The sequence below is a fragment of the Poromitra crassiceps genome, assembly GCF_964638095.1.
Source record: "Poromitra crassiceps genome assembly, contig: HAP1_SCAFFOLD_870, whole genome shotgun sequence".
NCBI lineage: Eukaryota > Metazoa > Chordata > Actinopteri > Beryciformes > Melamphaidae > Poromitra > Poromitra crassiceps.
The window spans coordinates 37,298-43,652 of NW_028151539.1; the positions used below are offsets into that span (position 1 = coordinate 37,298).

Genomic DNA, 6,355 nt, shown 5'->3' on the forward strand with positions numbered 1-6,355 from the left:
TTAGCCAGGAAGGATGACATCACTGATGACATCATCACTGATGACATCAAATTAGGGCAATCTCCGAATTAAAAAATCTGGCTCTCAGGTCAGCCACATGGGTGCTCTTTGCACCCCCTGAAAGTTTCAGCCCAATCGTACAAAAAACGGCATAGCTGTGGCCGGCCAAGATTCTGCTCACTCACGCACACACGGACACTTCTCATTCTTATTATAGGATATACTGTATATATATAGCCTACTATTCACACATACTTTAATATGTTTAGAAATATGTTTAAAATGTACTTGTAGGTGACATTAATTGAAAATATATTTTGGAGAGTGGAGTGGACCTGAATGATATACAGTATACTGTATATACTGTATATATATATATATATACAGTGTGTGTGTGTGTGTGTGTGTGTGTGTGTGTGTGTGTGTGTGTGTGTGTACATATGTATGTATGTGTGTGTATATATATATATATATATATATATATATACAGAAACAAAGTGCCTTTTTATTTGTTAAGTTGGCTTCTGAGGGAATGTTTTGGTACTTGCAAAACAGGGCTGGGCTTATTTGGTGGTGCTAGGGTCTGAAACCTGTGTCTTGCATTTTCAACTAAATGATGCATTTCATCTTCCCTAGCTGATGTGAGTTTGTTAACAAAGCACAACTCCACGGGCAAGTACACTGAAATAAGTGTACAGTGAGTACACATAAATAAACAGGATACCATTTCCACCTTAAACTATCTTCCTTTGACTGCAACATTGAAGATTTCAGTATTTTCATGTCAACTTGGCATCTCAGGGCTTGGATTACGCCATATATATATATATACAGATCCTTTCCAAAAAATTAGAATATCATGGAAATACCATGGATGACCGTGGGCTTCTTCAGCGGATTGAAGACGATTAAAAAATTTGGCGGAGATTCAGAGGGAGTGGACTGAGGCTGGAGTCAGTCACAACCATTGGTCACAACTGAGAGTTAACTGCTGATTTTCTTCACACTATTCTAATTTCTTGAAATACTGTTTTGGGGGTTTTCTGGAGCTGTAGGCCAAAATTATGAAAAATGAAACAAATAAAGGCTAGAAAGATTTCACTTTGTGTGTAATTAATCTATAATCTATGAAAGTTTCACTTTTTGAAAGGAATTATGGAAAAATAACTAATTTTCCATGATATTCACACTCAAATTTTTTGGAAAGGATCTGTGTATATATATATATATATATATACACACACACACACACACACACACACACACACACACACACACACACACACACACACACACACACACACACACATAATATATATATATATATATATATATATATATATATATATATATATATATATGTATATAATGTTACAAGTTATATCCTAAATTTGTTCTGCCCTTCGTGTTACCTACATACACGTTTGTTGCCAGTTTTCATATATTTGAAACATATCTCAACATATTCTGAAGTCTATGTGAAATGTTTTTTTTCCACAGGAGTTGGTAGGTATGTACAGTGCTGCCTTATCTTTTTCAAAGTATATTGCACAAGTTGTGTGACCAGAAGAAATAAAATGGAATGAAAGGGACATAAAGTTTATCCACATCTTAATGCATTGCTGTATGATTTAACATACTGTAGTAATAATTTCCTTACATTCTGTGTATAGACATTACATGTTAAGAGTCATGATTGTTTCCAGCCTAATTAAAGATTATTTGACTAACTGCCGCCTTTTGAATACTGTACTCGCATAACTTAGTAAAAGCATCATGTTGTATGGGCCAACTTACTGTACAACTGATTAACTTTCCATGTCCACTGGTGGCCAATCACAAAAAGGTACCCAACTTCCAAAACGGATTCACGTAACGCCACAAAACTTTGTAGAAAGTTTGGCGGAGTTATGCACTCACAACTCACAACAGCAAAAAAAATCCATGCATGCCCACTAGAAGAAGTCTCAATTAAAACTGCTGATTCTGCATAGACTCTCCAAACATTGATGGTAGTTCGATGCACACACAGAGAGGGTCAGAATGACACTGAATTAATTAAAAAGGATTATCTTTGCATAGGATAAGATTTGCTCCAGACAGCCGGACTGACATGAGAGCCTGCATGGTGTTCTCCAGACTGCTGAGTATGACTATCTCTGCAGCACTTATTAACATAAGGACCTCATCCATGGGCCGCATGATTAGATGGGCTCTATTCAAACTCCTTTGTCTCAATGATTTCATGATTACTATGAATTTCAACATTGATTAAACGAATAGTGCACCTTGCAAGCAATCAACAAATGAAGATGTCTTGTTCGCAGACCTCATAGTGTCTAAGAAGCGCTGTTCAATTATGAAATACCGTTCAAATAGTATACATATTCAGCGAGTTGTCTAAGAGGACTATGAGATGTTATGTGTGTATGTTCGCTAACACTGACGACCACCCCACTCACATACAGCCATATCATTGAGGGGCTTGGGGGACATCTGCCACACTCTTAAATCAGCTATTCTCTCTAAGTGGTCCTTCACTGCTTTCTCTATCTGATTGCCTACATATGTGCCAATCACTTCAGGATATCAAACCCTCTTCACAATGTTCTTGTTCAATGTTCTATAAATGATATGTGTCTCTCCACTCCGTCTCCCCACAGAACAAACTAGAAGAACACAGAGTACGGTAGATGTGTCCCTCCACTCCCTCTCCCCACAGAACAAACTAGAAGAACACAGAGTACAGACCTCCGCCAAGTGTGCTATTATTGTGCTATTATTGCATGTTTGTGAGTCGGATCCAGATCTGCTCCAAAAGTTCATGGGTTCTTCTTCCTTGACCCTTTCATGCTACCAAGTTTCATGAAAATTGGGCCTGTGGTTTTTCCGTAATCTTGCTGACGAACAAATGGCACCGAATACATAACCTCCTTGGCGGAGGTAATATGAGCAATTATTTCAATGTCCATGTTGAATCCATGTTGTCTGGTACTATATGCATGGACTTCCTCTGTAATTGCTATAGGAAAGAGGCGTTGAGCAAAAGTGCACTCGCAAGGAGGTCATTCCTTTCTCGTAATTTGATTTTGTCATAGCCTAATTAGGAGACAAATGATTGACTGACCAATGATTGATAATATCAGCAATCAGAGGACAAGTTGCTTTGGAGCTCCAATATAGAGAATCTAAAGTAGTGTACAGAACAATATCAGTGTCTCACCAGTGTGCTGTATGAGTCTCTGTGGCGCTACCTGTCCACACTGGTTTCCTGCAGGCGATTGTTCATGATGCCCAAGGCGCCCACACCCCCAGAGAATCCATTTTGGTGGCCGTAGCTCTGCTGCTGATGAGCAGTTTCACACAGTTGCTTCTGCAGGAGAGCCAGAGATACCTTATTGGACACCATGAATTCATTGACACAGATCATCTCTCCTGACAGACGTCGGCCCATGTACACCCCATCAGTCTCGCTGTCACACACCGTCTCCACCGACCGGTCCCTGTAGCGGTGTCTCCCGGCGGGGCAGTGGGATGAGAGTGGCTGCACCTTGTTGCATTTGAAGTGCTGCCGGCCGAGCTGCGTGGGCGGAAGCCTCCGGTGGGGGTGTTTGTGATGGAGGCAGGGGCAGCACAGACACCAGCAGCCTGTTGCACAGCAGGAGCAGGGCCTGTGAGGGCAGGCCAGCTTACCCAGGATCCAGTTGAGAGTTTGCTTGATGATAATGGAGATGACGTTGAACAGTGAATAGATGCAGCATACTCCCATGAGGATGAAGAGGGAATTGGCAAAACGGTAGGCGCCCTGAGCATCGTACTGCTGTTTCTGGGTGCTCACCAGATCCCCGAAGCCGATGGTGCTGAAGGCCACGAAGCAGAAGTAGAGCGAGTCCACGTAGCTCCAGCCTTCCATGGAGCAGTAGAGGGTGGAGGCGCTGCATGCGATCACCACAGACGCTACTCCCAGGATCAGCATAACGTAATAGACGGAGGGCTTCCACCCTTCCAGGCTGTCGCCCTCGTCACGGGGATCCTGCCGGACCGACGCCTCCCCCAGCCTGGCGCACCTCAGCCGGCGTGCCTGACACCAGCGCATGATGTAAGCCAGCATGGTGATGATCCTCTCCAGGAAGAGGTTGAAGAAGAGGATGGTGGCGGCGCAGCCAATGAGACCATAGAAGATTAAGAAGATTTTTCCAGCGATGGTGGCTGGGGTTGTCATGCCGAAGCCTGGTGAAGAGAAGTGCAAAATAGAAGGTCAAGTCTGGATGTTCAAAAATGAAGGGTCTGTATGAGACACACACCTGAGCTGTAATTTCTAGTATAGTCACTGATTCAAGAGTAATAATAACAATATTAATAATTGATAACATTTATATAGCAGTTTTCTAAGAACTCAAAGCACTTCACATGTGTAGCACCCATCTGGGTGATGCACAGCAGCCAGTTTGCGCTAGAACGCTCACCACACATCAGATCATGGTTGAGAGTAGAACTGAAAATAGCCAATTAGGTAACAAGGGATGATTAGGTGGCCAGGGCACTGCGGTTACACCCTACTCTTGTGATAAGTGTCAATGGGATATTTATTTACCACAGAGTCAGGACCTCCGTTTAACATCTCATCTGAAGGACAGTACTCACTCACAGGAAAGAGTGGCCTACCTGTCTCTGCTCTGGGGTATTGGGGATGGGGATATTATTCATGAGACCACAGGGAACATCACCTCCTACTGGTCCTCCAACATCACTTCCAGCACCAGGTGGTCTCTTATCCAAGGAAAACAAGTTTGAGAACCACTGATCTAGAGCAATGGTTCCCAAATTGGAATGGAAAAATGTAAGAATAAATCATGAAAATAAATAAAACGTTAAAATAAATCTGAAATGAAAAATTAAAGGAACCACCGCAACACTGAAAATGACTTACTGATGTTTATTTGTGAACAACGCGTTTCGCGTGCAGCTTCATCAGGTTCACAGAGAATTAAATTAAGTTAAAATAAATCTGCTCAGGAGGCACTAATTGCAACTCTTTAAGTCCATTTCTTATTTTGTAATCTTATATTCTTCAAAAGATGGGTTATCGTTCATTCATTGCTATATGTTATATGCTATAGTTTTCTCTTGCCGTTTTCTAAGCAAAATGTTGTAGCCCGACTACAACATTTAAAGGGGGTATTTGGATTCAGAAATCAGGGAAAGGGCATACTGAAGCCAAACAAGTTTGAGAACCACTGCACTAGCTGACATCTATTTTAAAACAATGCTCTGGAGTTTGTATCCATAAGTGACATTTGAGAACTTTTTTAGGCTTACCAATAGTGGAGACCACTGTGCCCACAAAGCAGAATGCTCCAGAGAAGTCCCAGCGGGGCCTCAGAACATCCACTCTGATCCCTGCTCCGTTTGCCTTCTCATACTGGCGTAGCAGGGTGTGCAGGGCACGCAAGTTGACCCTGTGCTTCTTGGTGAAGTTGTCCAGCTGCTGCTTCCAGAGGCGGCGGGCTCGGAGCTCAAATGGGTGCTCCATGGCTGAGAAGATAGCTGCTCCGCACAGCATGTAGAGCAGGATGAGCCCAGCCAGCAGGCAGAAGCGGGCGTTGTCTTCGTTCACGGGCGACCTGGAGCAGCAGCCGCCCCCCTTCCTCTTAGACATGACTGCAGCAGCACAGACACACCGCCCGGCATCATCCACCGCACAAGGTACATACAGGTACACTTCACTACATGAAAGGCATTCTGTTTTACACATAAGCAAACAGTGGTTCTACACAACTGCACGTTTAAATACTTGACTCTCTCAAAATCATGACAGTGAAGACAGCCTGTAAACAAAATAGAGGCAACAGTCTTCATTAGATAGTACTAGAAGGATATCTTGTTGTGACTCCTATTCAAATTATTCATATTATCATATTATGCAAAATGATTACTTTAAACACCACAAGAATATTACTTGGGATGTATATATATATATATATATATATATATATATATATATATATATTATATATATACGGTATATATATATATATATATAAACATTGCAAATTTTATGATATTTTAGTCAATAGCCTTATCTGAACTATAACATAGAGATCAGATGTAAGCAAATTAAAGAGCAATAAAAGAAAACCTGGTCCAGTTGTGTCCGCTGCTGGTCCGGTGCGCTTGTGCCATGAATCTGCTGAGCAATTTTGACCAGCGAGATGTTGTGTCTTCTTTTTCTGTACAAAGTTAGAGGCTGTATCTGATGTTTGCTCCTTCATCTTGTTGACATCATAATCTGCCTATCCAGCCCTCTCTGGCTCTCAGCACAGCACACCTTGAATCTGCCTATCCAGCCCTCCCC

The 6,355-nt window shown here is 42.1% G+C and overlaps 1 pseudogene across 1 annotated transcript; it reads right to left on the reverse strand.

Annotated features, from left to right (window-relative positions):
• Nucleotides 1-3,250: 3,250 nt before the first annotated feature.
• Nucleotides 3,251-5,659, reverse strand: LOC310771610 (potassium channel subfamily K member 13 pseudogene; annotated as a pseudogene). The gene is made up of 2 exons: nucleotides 5,320-5,659; nucleotides 3,251-4,230 (listed from the first exon to the last, which is right to left on the reverse strand). The product of its transcript is annotated as a potassium channel subfamily K member 13 pseudogene (transcript).
• Nucleotides 5,660-6,355: the final 696 nt, after the last annotated feature.